Source organism: Sus scrofa, chromosome 9 (assembly GCF_000003025.6).
Source record: "Sus scrofa isolate TJ Tabasco breed Duroc chromosome 9, Sscrofa11.1, whole genome shotgun sequence".
Lineage (NCBI taxonomy): Eukaryota > Metazoa > Chordata > Mammalia > Artiodactyla > Suidae > Sus > Sus scrofa.
Window position 1 is genome coordinate 132,267,964 of NC_010451.4, and position 21,478 is coordinate 132,289,441.

A 21,478-nucleotide genomic window follows, 5' to 3' on the forward strand; every position below is an offset into this window, starting at 1 on the left:
TGCCTGATGGTCTGATTTCTCATCTTGTCCATTGTTGCATGAATGTTCTTTATCCCTCTCTCTCTTCATCCTCCCTCCCTTCTGTTACCACATGGAAGACACATGCAGAGTGTGTTTGGCTCTCACTCACCTGAGTTTGGTTCCTCAAAAGTCTCTTTAATAAAGAAAAATACTTTTGGATCATAAAATTCAATCAGAGACTCTTCCTCAAAATAGGAGGAAAAGGAAAGAGAAAGCAGGCAGCCTAAGGAGATGACAATTTCCAACTCACCTAATTAAATCCCAACAGATAAGTGACAAAGGGCAAAGGAAGTAAGACATGGGCAGCCTGTAAGCAAAATCAGAAAAGCTTTCCATGAGAGAGCAGCTCTGGCAGAGTGTAGGACTGCGGATCTAGGAAGAAAGGAAGGAAAAATGCACCCAGAAACAATAGAGTCGGGTAATCAGGAGGGGAGCAGCAGCCCTGAAAGTGAGAAGTCTCAGAGCATGGCTGACATTTCATCAGGTCTAAATATAGTCACCATTGTTAGAAGGTAAAAGTCCATTTTTAGAAAAAGATAGGAAGGAATGAAAAGAGCTTTATCAGAGAGTTGATTTTAAGAATCTCTTTGAAGAATATATGTGAATATAATGTGAAAAATACAGGGTGGGGTTTTCTTTGCAGAGATGGTTATTTCCTGATTTGGTGGGGAGTACTTCAAATGTATTGGCGGAAATAAGCGTGTCGGACTTGATTGTCTTGTTCATCTTTATCTGCCTGTGCCCTCCTGCCCTGTGTACCCTTCTCTCTATCACATCAAGTCCCTCCCTTCCTCCAAAGCCCTGGGGTAGGTCTCACTTTTTCCAGGAAGCTTTACTCTCTCTATTTAGCTTTTATCCCTCCAGCAGCCTGATATTTACTCTGTGGAGTTGCTATAAACTTTTGTCTGTTGCTTATGTTCATGTGTTTGTTTTTCCTCCTGATCCTGAGGTGATCTTGAGGACAGGCACTAAGATGGAACATCTGGGCTTTTCCACCTTGGGAGTGTAGGACCTGGTGTCTTGGAGCTGGTTTCAGGTGCCCTCAGGGGTCCATCCTTTTTAAAGTTAGGGTGAACACTGTCCAAGGTGCTGATCAACTATTTGTGATTCAGTTAAGATGACTTCTGAACTGGCAGGTATCTTAGACCAAAAATTCATTTTGGCTAAGACTCTATGGCCAATTTCCAAACACTACAAGCATTTTTCTTTTCTTTTCTTTTCCTTTCTCTTTCTTTTCTTTCTTCCTTTCTTCCTTCCTTGTTAGTGTTGAGGAATGCTATCAGTGGGCACTCATGCCAGACTCTTAAAGAGCTTTTATCAGCATTTCTTTGTCCATGACCCCTACCGCTCTCCCGTGAAAACAGGCCTGGTGATGTCAGACAGACCGTGCAGGATCGGCCCACTAGACAAAGTTCATGGTGGTCTGGGTGCTACTAGGTGGAATCATCTCTGAGGATTTTCCCATGGCCAGATACGGCCTTCAAAGTCCAGAAAGCAAACCGTGCAGTCTAGGGTGGGTTGTGGGGGACAGGTTTCCAGCTATTGCTTGGGGGTCTGTCTTATACCAGCAACTGTGATTTAGGCGGTAGGGTTCAGGCCTAGACGCTGTCCAGGAAGACGACTGGCTCTCCTGTCCCAGTATTTCCCAGGATGGCGAACAAGCATTTTTTTTTTTTTTCAGGACACAGTTGCCCACCCTCCCTCTGAATTCTATATTCTTTCTTTGGCAACCAAAACTCTAAACACTGGATTCTCTTTGTGTCATCTGCCACTTCAATTTTTGGCCTCCCATGTCCTTTCCTGTAAAATGAGGAGTTAACCTACATCCTAGAGCTATAAAGGATTTATGGGAGCCTGTCAGTATTATTTTTAGTAATAGTGGCATTTTAGGGGAGGGGAATTCTTAGAATGTCAATAGCAAGACCACATAGTCCAACTAGAACTCGCATGGAGCATGGAATGCTTTTGTGGAGGGGCTGGGGAACCAAGAAGAGGAGAGGACAGAACTGGGAAGTGAGGTAGCCCATCAATTAGAGTTGTTAAGTTTCAGGCAAGAGAAAATGCTGCTGACTAATATGAGGAAGAGAAGTATAATTTGTTGGAAGGTGGTAGAGTACTTCATAGAATTGAAGGTATAGCTGAAGAATCAGACAGAAAGAATAGGGACAGGCCAGGTATCCAGACATAAGACTGTCAAGGTACCAACTGCTGGGATGGATACACTCCAACTCGTTTTTCCCTCTTCCCACCTCCAAATTCACAGACCCAGGAGAGAAAGCCCAATTCTCCTGGCTTGGCTCACGTGCCCCACTTTGGCTAGATTTCCTCGTCATTAAAAAATAGGTAATGAGTATCTGATATGTCAGTCTGTGTTGTGTATCTGGACTATATCAGTGAAGAAAATTGATGCCTTCATAGATCACTTGATATAGGGCAGCTGGAGAAGCCTTCACACAGATTAGGAAGCATTTGAGGGAAGACTCAAATTATATGAAGGAGTAAGCTGTGTAGCTATTTAGGAAAGAGGGCCCACCGAGAAGAAACAGCAAGTGCATAGGCCCTGGGTTTTCCAAGAGGAAGAAAAGAGACCTATATTGTTGGGATGGAATGAGTGAGTGGAGAGTAGAGATGAAATAAGAGAGGGAGGTGGAGGGGGGAGACTCACCCCTGTAGGAGAGGATGTAGACACTGGCTCTTCTCTCTAGCAGATGGAACTGTTGGAGGATTTTGAGCAGGTGAGTCATGTGCTCTAACTTAGATTTTTTTTTTTTTTTTTTTTTTGTCTTTTTGCTATTTCTTTGGGCCACTTGCGTGGTATATGGAGGTTCCCAGGCTAGGGGTCTAATCGGAGCTGTAGCCACCGGCCTACGTCAGAGCCACAGCAGCGCAGGATCCGAGCCACATCTGCAACCTACACCACAGCTCACGGCAACGCCGGATCGTTAACCCACTGAGCAAGGGCAGGGACCGAACCCGCAACCTCATGGTTCCTAGTCGGATTCGTTAACCACTGCGCCATGACGGGAACTCCTCTAACTTAGATTTTGACAGCCTCAGTCTGATAGCTGTGTTGAGAATAGAGTAGGGCAGGGGCAGAAGCAGGGAGGTCAGCTAGGAAAACACTGTAGGAATCGAGATAAGAAGTCATAGTGACCTGGTGCAGGAGGGTAGCAGTGGAGGTGTGGGCCAAAGTGGTTGAATGCTGCAGCAGAGTTACCTCTGGGAGTACGAAAGACCGTGGAGGACCACTGCAAGGCCTTTGGCCTGATCAAATGGAGGGATGGAGTTTTAATTGAGTTTACGAAGTCTTTGAAAGGATTGAGTTTTGAGGGATGTGGGTGCGGCAGGTGGGAATCAGGAACTCAGAATCAGAGATCAAAGTTCTAGACTGGCTATATAAGTTTGAGAGTGAGTCATCTGTCTGTCTATCTATCTTTATCTATCTATCTATCTTATCTATCTATACACTCAGCTGGTGGGCAGAGGATGGTATAGACTCATAGGCAGGTAGAAACCCTAAACCCACTGCAGTCGAGGTATTGAAACCTTTTTAGCAGCCCTCTTATCTTGTAACGCTGGGTTGAGGACTGACCGGTGGACTTTTGTAGATGGGACCCCTCCCTATCCTCTGGGGGTGCGACAGCCTGCGTTTATAGGCTCTGGTGCTGCACAGGCATCTTCTGTGGTGCCACTCCCTCTCCAGTATTGTACACACTGCCGCCCACATATGTACATTTACTCATCAGACATTGTGTTGAGTGCATGCAAGACATGCAGGAAGGAAGTCTTTTTTTCCCCGTAAATGTGACATCCGAAAAGTGAGATGGGCAAGTAACAAACAGTGGAAGTAGAGCCTGATGGGTGCTGCCTCGGGGGCACAGTCTAGGTCCATGAAGGCATCGGGCTGAGAGTCTCACAGACAGGGTGCTGCCTCCTCTGGGCCTCATAAGGGGAGAGGTGGTCACAGGTAGGGTGGAGGCTGTATAGGCGGCATTCCAGCAAGAGCACTCAGCACACTCAAGACCCGAGGATATGAAAGAACAAGGAAGTACAGGGACTCTAAACCATCCCAGACTAAATGGCACAGTCCAAGCATGAGGAATCGGGGAAAGAAGCAGAAAATGAGGCCAGAGATTTTGGTGGAGGCCTGTTGCGGAGGGCCTTGTAGCCTGAGGGGCCTCCAGAGGTCTGTAAATAGGAGAAGGATATGTTCTTTTCTTTTTTTAACTAAATAGGAGGAGGAGAAATATTAATAGCAAACGTTTCTTGAATACCTGGCATGGAGCATTTCACATGTATTATTTCCTTTAATCCTTCAAACCGCCATGTAGGGTAGGTGCTATTAAAGCTTTGGGTTTAAGTGAGCGTGCTCCCCAGGTCCTAAGAGGCCTTATGATCAGATGGACAGCACAGAGGCCTGTAGCTCTCACTGTTGTCCAGCTGCCATAGGGCTTAGCATCTGCCCACATGTGACTCAGATGGGAAAAGAGAAGGCCAAGCTGCCTGAAGAGGTCCCTGCCTTGCTTTGAAAAACTACTTCCTGGAACATCTACTGTCCCCAGAAAATTCTGATGGAGGGAGAATTGTGCAAAAATAAAAGTGGATGCTTTATGGAGTCGAATGCAGACTTTGTGTAACTATAAGGTAAATGTAAGATAAAAGAAAGAAGTGATCCATTTTGATGGACCTTGAACTGGGCCTCTCTTTTTTTTCCCTCTTGCTTCCTGCCCTTTCTGGAACATTTTGGGGGGAAGGTTTAAGAAGCTCAGGGTACCGTTTTTCTGACCCCCGAAGATGAAACAGCATTGAGTAAGGTCTCTGCAGTGGGGGGCTGCCTGAGAGTAGTTGGGGTCAGCTAAGTGGGACAGTTGCCACAACTCCCCCAGTTAATCAGCTTTGTATGTTTACTATCTTTTTTTTTTTTTTTTTTGTCTTTTTACTATTTCTTGGGCCGCTCCCATGGCATATGGAGGTTCCCAGGCTAGGGGTCCAATCGGAGCTGTAGCTGCCAGCCTACGCCAGAGCCACAGCAACGCAGGATCCGAGCCGCGTTTGCAACCTACACCACAGCTCACGGCAATGCTGGATTGTTAACCCACTGAGCAAGGGCTGGGACCGAACCCAAAACCTCATGGTTCCTAGTTGGATTCGTTAATCGCTGCGCCATGACGAGAACTCCATAATTTTAGTTTAGGTTTTTAGTTTGTTTGTTTGTTTGTTTGTTTTGGTTTTTGTTTTGGCCATGCAGAAGAACCTGGGCCAGGGATCGAACCCATGTGACCGGAGCCACAGCAGGGACAACACCAGAGCCTTAATCCGCTGAGCTAGCAGTGAACTCCTGTATGTTCACCATTTTTTGGAATTGAGTGCAGTATAAATAATGACAGACATGTATTTTGAAGGGTTTGGTTTCGTTTTGTTTTTTTCTTTTTTTTTGGTTTTTTTCTTTTTTCTCTCTCTCTCTCTCTTTTTTTTTTTGGTTTTTTTAAAGACGCATCTGCAGCATATAGAAGTTCCCAAGCTAGGGAGCTGCAGCTGCCAGCCACAGACACAGCAACACCAGATCCAAGCTGCATCTTTGACCTAAGCTGCAGCTGGCAGCAACCCCAGATCCCTAATCCACTGAGCAAGGCCAGGGAATCCAACGCACATCCTCACGGATGCTATGTCAGCTTCTTGGCCACTGAGCTACAATGGGAACTCCTGAAGCGTTTGTTTAAGTCTATGGTTTCCTGTTGCAACATTTCAGAGTCTTGTCTGGTAGCACCACGGACAGATCCACTGGGTCCAGGACTGACTGGTTACAGATTCTAGGGAAGTTGAGTGTGACTTCTGCAATATGAGAGTTGACAAGATTGGTTGAAGGTGCTCCAGGCACTAACTTTTTGGTGATAAAAGCTAAAAGAGTAGCGATGACCAGACCCTGCACAGAGCAGAACAATGAAGCAGCTAAGACTTGTCCTCCCACTCTCTCCTCCCGTGACCCCCCCTTTTCTGTACCCCAGATGAATCTGTATCCCCCACCCCAGCCCTTCACAGCCCTGCCAGTCTGCTCTCTTCAGAAGCATCTGTGTCTCCTTCCCTGACTGTGAGTCATATGAGGTCTTCCTCTGAGGTCACAAACATTAAAATCCCAGAGACGCAGTTCCTGCCATGGCTCAGTGGTTAACAAATCTGACTAGGAACCATGAGGTTTTGGGTTCGATCCCTGGCCTTGCTCAGTAGGTTAAGAATCTGGCATTGCCATGACCTGTGGTGTAGGTCGCAGACTCGGCACAGATCCCACATTGCTGTGGCTCTGGTGTAGGCTGGCGGCTACAGCTCCAATTAGACTCCAAGCCTGGGAACTTCCATGTGCTGCAGGTTCGGCCCTAAGGCAAAAAGACAAAAAAAAAAACAAAAAAAAACCCAGGAAAGCCCTGATACATGCTGATGGCCAGTGTGGCTTACCCATCACAGGAGGCAAGGCCCTTTTAGTAACCATAGCGATATTTTGAATTTGCTGACATTAGCTATAGCTGTTAATGCCGACCCTCATCAATTGATTGTTAATACTGTGGTTTTTTAGGCTTTGTGACAGGCTGCTATGGAAAGCAGTTGGGGTAAGGGAGCCTCTTGGGGGCTCCCAGATCCCCTGTTTAATCTGGACAAACATGATGCTGCTTTGTAGCCACCCATCATGGTCTGGATTAATCTTCAGCTAAACTCCAACCCTTCGCCTAAATCCCACGAACTTTGCTTCATCTTTTTCAAGTCAGAACATTTCCCAAACATAAGCTCATTTGGCTTGAGTTCTGCTCAGGAAATCTTTACACAATTTGCACAGCTTTCTAAGGCGGAAAAGAAGTATATTTTCTCAAAACCTTAAAGCAGGAAAGAGGTCCTATCACATGATGCTTTGTTTTCCTTTTAGCTTTTGCTTCATTTAATTGATAATTGGCTCTCCTGGTTCTTCTGTCACCAAGTGCAAGTAGAAAGGAGCTTGTCTCTTCAGCTGTGGCAGATAGAGGGGCCCCGGGCATCTGAAGGATCCAGCTCAGAGCTGCTGCTCCCTGGGCTCTGAATGATCCATGACCTAATCCAGAAAGTGTTCGGGCCTCCTGTGTGCTGAAGACTGAAGGAGGTTCTCTCTAGAAGGCACTTGGGCCATGAACATGTACTACATAAGGTGGTTGGAGGTCCCATTTTAGCTCAGCTGGTTAAGAACCTGACTAGTATCCATGATGATGTGGGTTTGATTCCTGGCCTCGCTCAGTGGGTTAAGGATCAGGGGTTGCCACAAGCCACAGGGTAAGTCGCAGATGCAACTTGGATCTGCTGTGGCTGTGGTATAGGCTGGTGGCTATGGCTCTGATTCATTCGCTAGCCTGAGAACTACCATATGCTACAGGTGCAGCCCTAAAGAAAAAAAAAAAAAACCAGAAAGAGAGAGAGAGATAAGATGGTCAGGCTTGTGACAGAATATAAGGCCAGGATGCTCTACAAGGGCCAAGGTCATGGTAGACTCCTGGGGTTGGGAAGAACTCTGGCACTTGTGCATAAATTGTGCCCCTTTCTTGTCTGACCCACTGTCTCTCCAGGTACCTCTCCCACCACGTCTGTGGTCTCTCCACGGGCTACTTGGTTGCTGAGTATGAGGCTGCCGAGCTGACCCCTGATCTGGTGGTGCATCCCAGAGGAGCCTACACAGAGTTACCTGTTCTGCCTGTTGGGAGTGAGGCTTGGAAGGTGTTTCTGGAGGGAAGTTTATCCTCTCAGGGCTGTGGCCTGGTGGTGGGAGGACCAGATGCTCTTAGGGCCACAGCTGGCTTGTGCTCCCTCTGATCTGATGGATTTCTCAATGATTCTGAGATGGCAAAGGGCCTGCCTCCCTCTGTGGCTTCCCAGGCCTCGGGCTGCAGGAGACACTCATTTGCTTCATGTGCTCTAACCTGACAGAGGTCAGCTCGGCACAGAAAATCCAAAGTGGTTGAGATAAAAGGTGTGATCTCGCCTTCTCGGCGTGGCTGCTGAAGCACCTGCTGAACTGGGAACAAGAATCAGGCAGACTTTTCATTCATTGGTTCTCTCACTTGCTCAGTATTTGCTCAGGTAATGATTGGGGGTTTAATAAATGTACCTAGAGCTCTGTTACTTTATCCGAGCACGCCCTCAGAGCCTCCCTAAGACAGCTGTGTATTTGAACAGCAGCATATGTGTTTTCGAAGGAGGTAATTTAATCTGAATTTATTCCACTCCTTGTTTTTCAAAGGGTTTGCAGAATTTCTTGAAATCCCACCTCTTTCATAAAATTTCCCCCAGTAACTGGCAAATAAGTCCTTGAGTTCCTCTCCTTCCTGTAACTCACTTTTTTAAGGCTCTGTAAGTAAATTCTCTATGGAGAGAGAAGGCCTTGTGATAGATTATAAAGGGAAGCGGGCCCGCCATTGTGAGGGCCTGGGTAGTGATGGTTAGATAGGCAGGCTCCGAAGCTATGCTACCTGGATCCAGATCCCAGCTCCACCTCTCCTGCCTGGCGATGTGAAAATGTGGTAGTCTGCAGCTTGTCCTGTGTAGGACTGACACAGGAAAGTCTCTTAATGTCTCTGGGATAAGTGGCAGGAGAGTTTTACCCCAAGTGAAAGAGCATTTTATAAAATGCAAAGAGCTATGGACACATTATTACCGTGACTACAAATAACATTTCATAGAAGTTAGGGGAAGGTGATGGAAGAGCTAGAAATATTTCAGCATCATTTTTGCTCTTAAAAAGTTTGCAGGAGTTCCCGTTGTTGCTCAGCAGTAATGAACCCGACTAGGATCCATGAGGACGTGGGTTCTATCCCTGGCTCTGCTCAGTGGGTTAAGGATTTGGCATTGCTGTGAGCTATGGTGTAGGTCACAGAGTGACTCGGATCCCAGCGGCTGTGGCTGTGGCTCCAATTCGACCCTTAGCCTGGGAACTTCATATGCCACAAGTGTGGCCCTAAAACACACACACACACACACACACACACACACACACACACACACAAAGCTTGCAGTCTAGCTGGAAAGATAAAACACAAGAAAATGACAAGAAATCAAATCTTTTCTCCATATTCTCTCATTACTGGCCTCTCCTATGTCATAGATGCAGCTGTCTTGTAAACAACAGATGCCTCATCTTTAACAGGGAAGAAGATCATGAAAAAGACAGGACACGTTAGGTAGATGTCCAGTGCCTGCCTGGATGGTGTCCAGAGGACGGGTTAGGATGGTCGTTGAGAATATTGCAGATCACAGTTGAAAACAGAAAAGCTGCTTGGTTTGATCCTGATTGAGCACGAATAGGCGACACGAGTATACTAAATGGTTTTAAGTGTCATTGAAAAGGGATGAAAATGAGGCTTGGCTGGGCTCTCAACTGGGTAAGAGGCTTTCTGCAGAGTCAGACAGCTCTTGAGGCCAGGTCAGCAGTCCAGATGGTTTGAATTCACTTTTGCTTGCTGCCACCTCGGACATCCGGCCCTTTTCAGAAAGTCATCCCACCCCTCCCCGCGCCTGACCCTCCTTCAGTGGGACAAGTTAGAGAAGCGTGGGAAATTTTAAAGTTTCCTCATTGATTACTAAATACTCTCAACGTGGGCGGCGGTGGGGGGGGGTGGTCAGCAGTAGGGAATGAGAAAAGGCTACCCCTCAGTTGCTGCTCATCTCACAGCCATTTGCTGCCCTTCCAAAGGCAACTTGCAAAGAAGCCAGTGTGATACCCAAGGTCCCTTGCTGAAGAACTTAGGGTGTTTCACTCTTCTTCCCCACTTTTCTGTCAAGAGCTCTTTCTGCGTTAGACGAGCCAGGCTTTGACACCCAGGGGGGTGAACCCTGGCCATGTCCCTTTGGAAACTGGTACCACCTGCCTTTTAGAAAAGAGCTTGGACGTGGAGTCTGATTTTCCTGCCCAGCCTTAGGCAGTGATGGTTCTCAGCTGCAGCTTCCTGGTGGCGTCATCATCATACCAGCAAACACTTATCCAGCACCTGCTATGGGCCAGGTAGTATCCTTAACCCTTTGCAGATGTAATAACTATTTTAATCTTGCCCCTGTGTCACAGTTATTCTAGAAAACAAGATGGCTGACCCTTTTTTTTTTTTTTAGAGGATGACTTTTGGCTTTACTGAGAGCTGCCTGCAGGGGTGACGAGGAAGGACCCAGCCCGAGACTAGAGGACTCTCCAATCTCCCTTCCTTCACTGACCTCAGCAGACCCCTGTGTTTATAGTCATAAAAGAGGGTGGGGCGGGCAAAAAGACAATGGGTATTCTTTAGCTACAGTAAGTCTCAAGCAAGGTGATACGGCAAAGCCACAGCATTGCGATGCTCTGGTGTTGCTTTAGCCCTGCATTTGCAAACTTTGAAAGCTATTTGTAGAGCACTGATAGCATGTTTTTAAAAGGAGTCACCATCTTAGCCAGGGGTCTTAGCAGTTTGCTCGGAATGGTCATTTTTTTCCACATCCCGAGGAACAAGTACTCCATCCTTTTTTTTCGGGCTACACCTGCAACTTATGAAAGTTCCCAGGCTGGGGTCACATTGGAGCTGTAGCTGCTGGCCTACGCCACACCCACAGCAACTCCAGATCCAATCTACACCACAGTCACAGCAATGCAGGATCCAAGCTTTGCCTGCAACCTACACCACAGCTCATGGCACCGCTGGATTCTTAACCCACTGAGCAAGGCCAGGGGTCAAACCCAAGTCCTCATGGATACTAGTCGGATTCATTACCGCTGAGCCATGGCAGGAACTCCAAAGTACTCCATCTATTACTGAGTGAGATAGATTGATTTATGGTTATGATAGGTTATGAGATATTTTGTGAGTAGATTATTACTAATGACAATCAACTACAAGTCTTTTCAGATGATTTACTTTAAAAAATTATACTGCATTCAAGGTTATTCTTAGAGGAATGCCATTTCACTCATTTTCCTGTGCTTGCTTTCTTTTTTTCTTTCTCTTTTTTTCTTTTTTTTTTTTTTTTTTTTTTTGATCTTTTTGTCTTTTTAGGGACGAACCTTAGGCATGTGGAGGTTCCCAGGCTAGCTGGGAGGGCCACCTGGCAGCAGTGTCACTGTGTCTGAGTGTCCCTGCCATGTGTCAGGGTGACGTTATTGCCCAAAGTATTCGATGCCAGATTTGCAGTATTTCCACCCGAAGTTTCCCTTTGATTTTGAAGCGGGAGGGAAAGACAGGAAAATTTTTGTCTTGATTACTCTCTTAGCCAAAGTTCAGACCTGCGGCAGGAAGAATAAGAAAATCCAAAATGGAAGGAAACTTATAGAAGGAGCCCCTTCCTCTGACTGATTTGATCTCTTGATTTATAAATGCACCTTGTGCTCGAAATTCCATTCCTCTCTCCACCTGCATGTTGGGGAATTTTAAAACATGGGATGGAAAGGAAGTGATTGTTTCTCCTAACCCTTTGTTGCCCAAGTCGAAGCCTAGCTACGAAATAGCTCTATAAGCCAGCCTCGGCCATGTTAGTCTCATCTGAGTTCTCCCTTTAACTTGGTAGCCTTTGTGTTCTTACCTGACGGTACTTGGCTTTGACTTGTGAGTCTCCGGGGGCAGAGACGACATCTGAAGTGCTCTAGGCAGTGCCTTGAATAAGAAACTACACAGCGAAGGCCCTGTGGCAGATTAGGATGCAGGTGGCTAGGGGCCAGAGAAAAGCAGCAGCCCAGCCTGGTGGATTTCCAGCAAGACATTTGCTGGCTGTGGTTATGCTCCCCAGATTAGGTGGCAAAGCCATCAAGATGCAGGGTCTACTTTCTACCTAAGGGGCTATCTATCTGAGACTGAGTTTTTCTGTTGTAAATACATTTAAAGCTGGCGCTTCCTACTGAGCTGATCAATACTGAATGTGGCAGCTAGGTCCTTGAGAGAGAGAGAGTGTGTGTTTACATGGCTCATACCTGTGCACATACTTCAAACCACACTATTTCTTTCCCTATTTCAAGTGCATGACATGGACTGAGCAGAGAAAATTTTGTTTGTGATTTTCATGTCATCAAGGCAAAAATTCACTCCAAGTTCATGTGTGGCAATTGCTATGTTAAAATCTATTATTTCTCCAATAGCTTCCATTATTCGTTGCTTCATTCATCCATTCACCTGCCTATGGAAAATCTCCATACAGTCTATTCACCTATTTCATCATCCAGCACTCACTGAGAATTCTTAGGTGCCAGTTACTAGAAAGGACAGGCACAGTCTCTTTCACATGGGCTCAGGCTCTGAGATTGTCAAGAGGAGGGCACCAACTCAGTCAGGAAACAGGGCTCATAAGAACTAGGACAGAGGTGCCAAGAGTCTTCAGACCCCTAGGGCTCAGTTCGTTGTGGTCTAGAGAAGTTGTCTGCCAACTTTAGTTCCTAAAGAGCTAATTTAAAAGACAGGCTCTGGTGCCAACCTTCAGAGATCAAGATTCAGTTGACATTGGATGTTCCCCCAGGGTGTGCATTTTTAACAGGTATAAGGTGATTAGAAGACATGTCATCTCTGACCATAGAGAACAAAAGCTTAGAATCTCTAGGTCTCATTTGTCTTTTTTTTTTTTTTTTTGTCTTTTTAGGGCTGCCCCTGTGGCATATAGAAGTTCCCAGGCTAGGGGTTGAATTGGAGCTGTGGCTGCCAGCCTACACCACAGCCACAGTAACGTGAGATCCAAGCTGCATCTGTGAACTACACCACAGCTCAGGGCAATGCCAGATCTTTAACCCACTGAGCGAAGCCAGGAATCGAACCTGCTTCCTCATAGATAATAGGTTCGTTACTGCTGAGCCATGATGGGAACTCCCTTATTTGTCTGTCCACAGTGGCTTCACTTTGCTTTGTGGTTCAGATCAATATCTTGTTTGAAGCTCATCAAGATCCCTGTGGGATTAGCCATACAAATCCCTAGAGAAAGGAGCTGGGCATCAGAAGGATTTTGTTTTTAAATGTTTTGCTGCTTCCTATACCATGACAGTCTTCTGGACTGTTCTGACTATTGGAGGGAGGATGAAAATGCACCTGGCTCTTGCATGTGAGCAGAAGCTGGACTCCAGAGAAGGCTTGCCCAGTCATTTCCAAAGAACCGGACTCTCTCATGTCTTGATTGAAAGGAGCTTGTTTTGTTTGAAGTCGGTGTCATTTCTTGTGTATCTGTTGCCAGATCATCTGGCCATGTGCTTTAAGGCTGTCAGGATCTCAGATTGCTCCCGTACCTGTAGTCGGACATACCCCGGCAGCATTTCCTCCTGGACAAGGAAAAGTTTACCAAAGGCTTTGCTCCTGTGTCTATGGGCGTCTTGAGTAAGGGAAGCCTCTGTGGACACGTTGGAACTGTCACATACTTACCATGAGGAAGACCCTGTGGAAATCTGCTTTGGTTTTGCTCATCAGAAATAGGACTTCAGTCTCGAAATATGTATTTCTCCCCCTACCCTTTGAAATACACATCTCCTTCTGTTCTGAGGGCTAGAATAGTTTCTCTGTGGAAGAAGGAACTCATAGTGGACCATGAAAGACTTTGTAGTCTTCCTAACCCCTCATAGCATCAGGACATAAAGAAACAGAGTTTCCATCGAGGCTCAGCGGTTAATCATTACAGGCCTCGCTCAGTGGGTTAAGGATCCAGAGTTGCCCTGAGCTGTGGTGTAGGTCACAGACATGGCTCAGATCCCGCGTTGCTGTGGCTGTGCTGTAGGCCAGCGGCTGTAGCTCCTTTTGGACCCCTAGCCTGGGAACTTCCATATGCCAAGGGTGCGGCCCTAAAAAAAGGCAACAACAGCAACAAAGATGTAAATAATCATTCATCATCATTAGCAAGGTTGACCCTATAACCCATGCTGAATAGTGGCCAGCCTCAGTGTGGTGACCAAGACATGGCCTCAGCCGCCCTGAGCTCATTCTAGTCTCTCGCTGCATTTATTGGTGAGAAGCACGGGAGGGAATTCCATATCCACCTCTCTCTACCAAGGGTTGGGGAAGCTTCAATGTTGGAACCTGCACTTTTTTTTATGTTTCATTAAGATTTCTTTTTTCTACTATTTTTTATTGTGGTTGATTTACAGTGTTCTGTCCATTTCTGCTGTATATATTCTTTTTAACTTTCGAATGAGTAGCCTGACCCACTCCCCCAGGTGCTGTGCACGGTCCCCACATACAAGGCCTGTTTATCACTTTGACTCCCCTTGCTTGCAGGTTCACTGCAGGACATGAGTCAGAGGAATTTCTGTCACATCCATTCCTTAATCCCCTCAGCCTCCATCTGAAGGTGCTATCCTTCAGATGAGATAAATGCAAGCGACGAGCTTGGAGAAGGGGGTTTAGGCTCTGGCTGCAGAAAGTATGCCTCCTTGTGCTGCATCTTGGCCCAAGAAGACTTGAACTTGACCTTGGTCCTATCAACAGTGGGTCTCAGGAGTTGAGCTGGCCTGGCTGGCACGATCACCACATCCTAGCCTGAGCCCCCAGACACTTCAAAGTCCAGATGCCACCCTGGCAGGGTTCCCTTTGTCCTCTGCATGAATTATTACAGGCATCTGAGAGGGGCCTTTCTTGAGCTGTTACTTGCAATTGGATTCATGAATAATCAGTGTGCTTCCGAGCCTCCCCATTCTGTTCGGCTTGCTCGTGGTGTAATTGTGCGTGTGCACATCGCCAAATGCGCCTTCCTGCCAGAGGTGAGGGCTGCTGCCCATCTTGTCAGGAGCTGGTACCAGGATCTTCCTGTTCGTTTATCCCGATTGTATCGTATCTGAGGGAGGCTCTGCCTTGTGCCCTTGAATTGTTTGAGTGCATGTGATTTGTCTGTTTCTTTTTATAGCCACACCTGCAGACATGGGAGTTCCCAGGCTAGGGGTTGAATTGGAGCTGCAGCTGCTGACCTTCACTTCAGCCATGGTCACACCAGATCCTTAACCCACTGAGCGAGGCCAGGGATTAAACCCGCATCCTCATGGATACTATGTTGGGTTCTTAACCTGCTGAGCCATTACAGGAACTCCTTTTTTTTTTTTTTTTTTTTTTTTTCAATTTTTGATGTATCACTTTATTCCTTCATTCCTTTGTCAAAAAGAAGGCGTATCATATGCCTCCTCTCTACCAAACCCTGGGCATGTAAGAACAATTAAGAGGCAGTTGCTGTCTCCTAGAAGCATATAGCCTAGAGAAACAAAGAGGTGACTATAATATCTTATTCACAGGAGTTCCCATCAGGGCTCAGTGGTAATGAGCCCTACGAGTATCCGTGAAGACGCAGGTTTGATCCCTGGCCTCGCTCAGTGGGTTAAAGGATCCAGCATTGCTGTGAGCTGTGGTGTAGGTCACAGACACGAATCAGATCTGGCATTGCCATGGCTGTGGTGTCAGCCCGCAGCGACAGCTCTGATTCAGCCACTAGCCTGGGAACTTCCATATGCCTGAGAGTTGCAGCCCGAAAAAAAGACCCCCCCCCAAAAAAAAGTCACAAGTGCTATGATTGCCCCAAGGTAGTGAAATCTTCTCAGAGAAGGTAACATTTGTGCATTCATAGGAGCTCAGTGGACCAGGATGGGTAGAGTCTTCCTGACAAAGAACACAGGCCCCGCGAGCACAGAAATATACGCCTGGCCAGGTTGGGAAACACGGAGTCATGGTGTGGGACTCAGCGCAGGAGACGGCGCTGGGAGAGCACTTTTCGAAGAGTCTTCGGGGTGACTTAAAACATTTGAGGCAAATGCAGTCCTGGCTGCCGTGCAGAAGGGAGCTTCTATAGCTGGTCATTAAGCTGCTGCTGCTTTTTTTTTTTTTTTTTTTTTTTTTTTTGGTCTTTTCAGGGTCACACCCACAGCATATGGAGGTTCCCAGGCTAGGGGTCCAATCAGAGCTGTCAGCCTACGCCAGAGCCACAGCACCATGGGATCTGAGCCACGGCTGCGACCTACACCACAGCTCACGGCAACGCCAGATCCTTAACCCACTGAGCGGGGCCAGGGATGGAACCCAAGTCCTCATGGGTGCTAGTCGGGTTCGTTAACCAGTGAGCCGTCCGGGAACTCCCTGGTCATTAAGCTTCTGATTGTCCTCTGTGCAGATTTCCTCCCTTCAGACTTCTTTTTGTTCAGGAGGCCTCCCCCCACTGTCACCCTCCACCCCTATCACCCTCCACCCCGCCCTGACCCCAGCCCCGCCACCACCAGGCTCAAGTAAGTGATCCACTGGTTCATCCACTATTGAGCCGCCCCACTGGGTTATATTTGCCATTTATGTTTCAGGCTTCCGCACTGGACTGGGAGCTTGCTCAGGTCAGAGGCTGGACCTTCCTTGGTGTTTTTGGCCTCTGTCTTAGATCGTGTCTGGCAGAAACAGGGTGTTCAGTAGAGGTACCTTGGATGAGTGTATGGCAGCTGTAAGATGGAGCCTCACGTGTCACACTGAGGGGTTTACAAATACTTTCATAAGCAATTCAGACACCCAGACATGTCTCGGTCGTGCAGCTCTCGGCTGTGGGCAGGTGGGAACAGAGGTTGCGTGTGAGATGGACTGTCAGTCGGGGAGGGGTCAGGGATTCTAAGCTATAATTTTCATAAAGAGAACAAGGTTGGCTGGATAGCAGTGACGGGCTGAAGGCCCTGCTTATCCAAGCCTTTGATGTGCATCCCTAACTGGCTGTCTCAGCTCGAGTGGCCATGCTGGCTTCCATCCTCAGAAAAGCAGGCATTTTAATATGGAAAATTATTTTCCATCACTGCCTCCTGACAGGAAGAGTCAGGGAGGTGGGATGTGCTGTTCCCCACGGCAGTCCGTCAGCAGAGGATGTTTAAATGCTGATGGTTTTGCCCTAGAAAATGAGAGCTATTAACTGAGGCATTCATTGGATTTGGCAGGCAGGACCCATCTGTCTGAACATATGGGGTAGGAGCCTGCCGTTGGCCCTGGATGCCTTTATGAGTCCACACTCGCCGTGGGCCCCGGAAGTGACGTGAGACCCTCAAGTCAGGCTCCAGCTCAGCCTTCCAGAAGCACAGGGGTGGAACTGGATGGTAAAATAAAAAGCCTGCTTAGAAGCCCGTTGCACTCTGCTGTGTGCGAAAGCCCTCAGCCTGGGGTTCGTGTGGTTTTTTTTTTTTTTAATCCTATTTATAAGGAAAGTAAACATTCTGTCAAATGGGGTTTCCTGTTCCTGAAGCCCAGGTCTCGCAGGGTGTCCAGGAGGAAAGCAATGTGATGATGTTTTGAAAATCTCTGGATTGTTCCTTGACGGCTGGCGTGACTGTAGAGACGAGCAGAGACCTGGAATCCGATTCAGAGCCTGACCCTTTTTCATTTTTTCCTTCGGTGGTTAGTCAGCCTGGGCTGCATCCTGGAATCGTTCAGGGAGCTTTAAAAAAGACGCTCCCCCAGAGATTCTGATTCAATCGGCTGACCATGCAGCCTGGACCCTGTGATTGAGGGTCCTTGGGGTCGGCTGTGGTTGAGAAGAGCTGGAATAAAGAGTCTCCTTGGAAAACGTACCCCGCCTCTCTAGGTCTGCTTTTTTCTTGCCTGGAAGCTAGAGATTATAACATGACATCCCTGAGGAGGAAACCAGGTGGGGCCTGTTCAGTGCGTGGTGTCTACTGGCAGCTGTTATCAGAGCCATAGATAAAGATGGGACCAGGGATGGCCATGGAAGCTGGTGACCTTGGGTGTCCCCTGTAGACGACCCAGGCCACGCTCTTTCCCAGCCATGGTGGGGCCCACGTGAGAGGCTGTCGGTGACTCAGTGAGGTCCATGTCTGCTGTGGCGAGGAGCACTCAGCTCACTGCAGGGACAGATCGGGGCCTTCTTTCCCCATGAGGAGCCCTGTGCTGCTCAACCGCCCGTGCTTCAACTCACAAATGCCCCCTCTCAAGGCTGGACCTTGCCACGCCCGCGGTTAACTTGTTTGTCTTCCTTGTTCTAGAATTATTGATTTTGTTTTGTTTTGTTTTCTCTTTTTCATCTTCAAGAAATAAGGACCTGAAGCCAGAAGAGCCTTGGGAGCAAAAGTACCTTGCTTTTATTGTTCTCTTTGTAGCTCAGACACGGGCTCACTGTCCCCAGACTGTCATTGGAAGGCCTTTCTTTGTTTTGGCGAGGTCATCAGGGTACCAATTAGCTTTATTCTAAAGGAAAGGTTCTTATACCAGGAAAGGTTTTTTTCTGAGCCCCCACCCCCACTCCCAGGAAGAGCTTCCTGGGCAGGCAGGGCCAATGCTTCCTCCCTTCCTCTCCTCCGCCTGGACCCACAAAGGAGGACTTCTGTCCCCAAGGGTCAAGGTCACTGCCGGGGCAGAGAGGTTAGCATCGACCGTCATGATGGACCAGGATGCCATGCTCCTCCTGACAAATGAACATGTTTCCGAAGGATGAGCGATGTGACACTTTTACTCCGTGACGTTGTTTTCACATTTTGTTTTATTTTTTTTTTTAAGGCCTCACCCATGGCATATGGAAGTTCCCAGGCTAGGGGTCAAATTAGAACTGCAGCCGCCAGCCTACACCACAGCCACAGCAACTCAGGATCCTTTAAGCCACTGAGCGAGGCCAGAGATGGAACCCGCATCCTCCTGGCTACACGTCAGATTCAGATTCGTTTCTGCTACGCCACAAGGGGAACTCCTGTTTTTACATGGGCGGTTTGAAAATGTAAGGTGTCTTTTTTGCCCCCTAGGGAAGAAAGGATTCGAGGGATTTTCAGAGCCTCCTGACGTGGATGGGGTCAGATGGGTTTCCTGTCTGGGTTTTCTGTCTGATCTGCCCTGTTTGCTTAAGTGCTTGGGTCAAACGTCTTTCCTGATTAATTGGACCCTTCCAGCTGAGTGCCCTTCAGAAATCTGCTTGCATGTCTGTGAATCAGGACTGATTTCATCAGGAAGGTTATCTCCTTGGAACAGGACGCGCACGATCCCCAGTGAGGCTAGTGTGGAATTTTCCAGGAATGTCCTGGTTCCCCGACACAGATGGGGTTAAAACAAACAATGCAGTTTCTGGGAAGCTGTCCTCTGTTCATCATGTAAACTGAATCTCTCTCCTTCCAGCCCTTGGGCTTTAGATTATTGTATTTCTACTGGGCCCGATGCTAGGGTATTTCAGAAATGCACAGAGAAGGACAATCATGCATCCCATCAAATTGCGTTGAATCCGTATACTGTGCCACGCCAAGGGATGGAAGATGTATCACGCCCCAAGGAACTCAGGTGCAAAGGAAGGAGGCAGACCTGTCCATGGTTTGTTACCATGCAGAGGGACAAAGGTGATGGGTGTCGGGGAGGGGCACAGAGAGGCAGAGGCGGACGGCAGAGCTTGTCTGCGCTCTCAACCCCACCAGGCTCGCCTCTGCTGCCCGCTCCCCGTGACACAGGAGAACAGATCCCTTCTCCAGGAGCTCTGGTGTTCCGTCCTTCCCTGGCTAGTCAGGGGGCTCCCGCTTTGTGCCGGGCCTTGCTCTCAGCGCTAAGGATATAGTCACTAACAAGACATCTGCAGAGACAGCCAGAATAGTGGGGGGAGGTGGGTCTCTCCCTGCAAAATGGGAGAGCAAAATATGAATTTGGGGCATTTCCTTTGTGGCTTAGTGGGTTAAGAACCTGACACAGTGTCCATGAGGACACGGGTTCGATCCCTGGCCTTGCTCCATGAGCCATGGTGTAGGTCACAGATGCAGCTCAGATCCCACGTGGCTGTGGCTGTGGCGTAGGCTGGCAGCTGTAGCTCTGATTGGACCCCTAGCCTGGGAACTTCCATATGCTGTAGACACAGCCCTAAAAAGACAGAAGACAAAATAATGAATCAATAAAGTGCCATCTCTTGGCCTTAGAGCAGATTTTCCATTTTAGGTCTTTGTGGAGCTCAGGATCTCCTGGGAGGCTCTAGATCAGGGTGTTGGTCGCCTTACAGGGTGTGGGGCTGGAACCCACCGGAACTGGCTCGGTGCTTGGGCAGGGATGGATGGGCCTGAAAGGTAGGGTGGGGTATGTGGGGGAAAGGCGGTCTTCAGCAGATTGTGAGTCGGCCTAGAAACATGAGGACAAGAAGCTGGGCCGGGTTTGTGGGCCTTCCTGGCACCACAGGGAAAAGGACAGCTCAGAAGTAGCAACTGGCTTCTGACGGCTTCTCTCTGCAGCTTCTGACATATCTCAGGAAGCAGCAAAGAGCTGAGACAGAGTCCACTCTGTGCCTTGCTGCCGGGGGGCAATTACGTTCATCCTTGGAGGGAGTATAAATTTCATTCCCGCCGTCCACTTCTATACGCTCTTTTGCTAAGTCTTAGAGTCACGTCAGGGATCTCGTTATTTTAAAAACAACAAAAAAGACCTCAAGAGAAAAAGCATTTTATAAGAAGCATAAAAATAGTGATTTTATTAACCCAAACCACCAAGCGCTTATACAGCTGGTGGCAGCCTTTATGAGCCTGAGCGCTTGCATTCCAGAATCTTTAGTATTAAAAAGCACTCTGGCGATCTGGCTGGAGGTGGCTAAGAGCCAGGGCAGCAGGACCTATAGGTCATGCAGGTTAAATTTAGGTGCTCTGAGTCATCAGAGCATCCAGTACCTATTGCGTGTGCAGATCCGGTACCTGGTGGAAAAGCCACAAGGTCCAGTGGAGAGAGCTCTGAGCTGAGCCAGGAGGCTTGGCGTGGGCTCCCTACCTTAGCTCACGGCTTCTGCGTATGGCAGGCACTTCCCTTCTCCTTTCTGGGTCACTGAGTCATCGCTGTAAAAGGGAGGTTGAATTTGTGTTCCTGAGGGTTCTTTTAGCTCTAAAGCTCCAGGGGCAGAGTGTGGGCTGCAAGAATTGTAAAGGAAGGAGCTGCAGAGGGGCGAGTTGGCACCAGTGTGGGCTTATCCTTGTTTGATGACACACAGGTCTTTGTTGACTCTGTTCTCCCACTAATGCCCTAGGAGGCCAGCTTTCCGGACAGCAGTCCTGAACATCTTAGCTGCTATAATTGCTCCCCTTCTGGTCAGGAGGGAGATCTGCCACCTTTTTCTCCTGCCAGGGTCCCTCCAGGCAGGGATTCAGCCAAGGAGAACAGGTGACATAGTGTGGCGATGCCACTACGTGATTTATTACACATGCCACTTTTGGCCAGAGTTTGTGAGAAAGGCAATAGATCTGTACTGTTCCCAGCCCTTTTGAGCAAGCAGGTTCAAGTTCACCCATTTAGCTATCATTAAAATTCTATCCCTTAGGACTTTTCCCTCTGTCTTTGGCACAGACTGTTCCATGTTCTTTCCCAGACGGTCCCCCGGCTCCCCTGACCTTGAGTGACTCCACCTTCGTTACTGTTTAATAACAGGTGCTTCGATAATCTTGCGCCGTAAGATGGGCATTTCATGGCCCGGACAAGCCAGGGCAGTGTCAGCCTTCATTTGGTTAAACCCTGCTGTCTTCTGGGTTCATCTCACTTGGGGTCAAAGAGGGCAAAGAATTCTCCAGTTCACTCCC

The 21,478-nt window shown here is 48.0% G+C and overlaps 1 protein-coding gene across 1 annotated transcript in view; it reads left to right on the plus strand.

Annotated features, from left to right (window-relative positions):
- Positions 1 to 21,478, plus strand: part of KCNH1 (potassium voltage-gated channel subfamily H member 1) — a 375,464-nt gene that overhangs the window by 307,398 nt on the left and 46,588 nt on the right.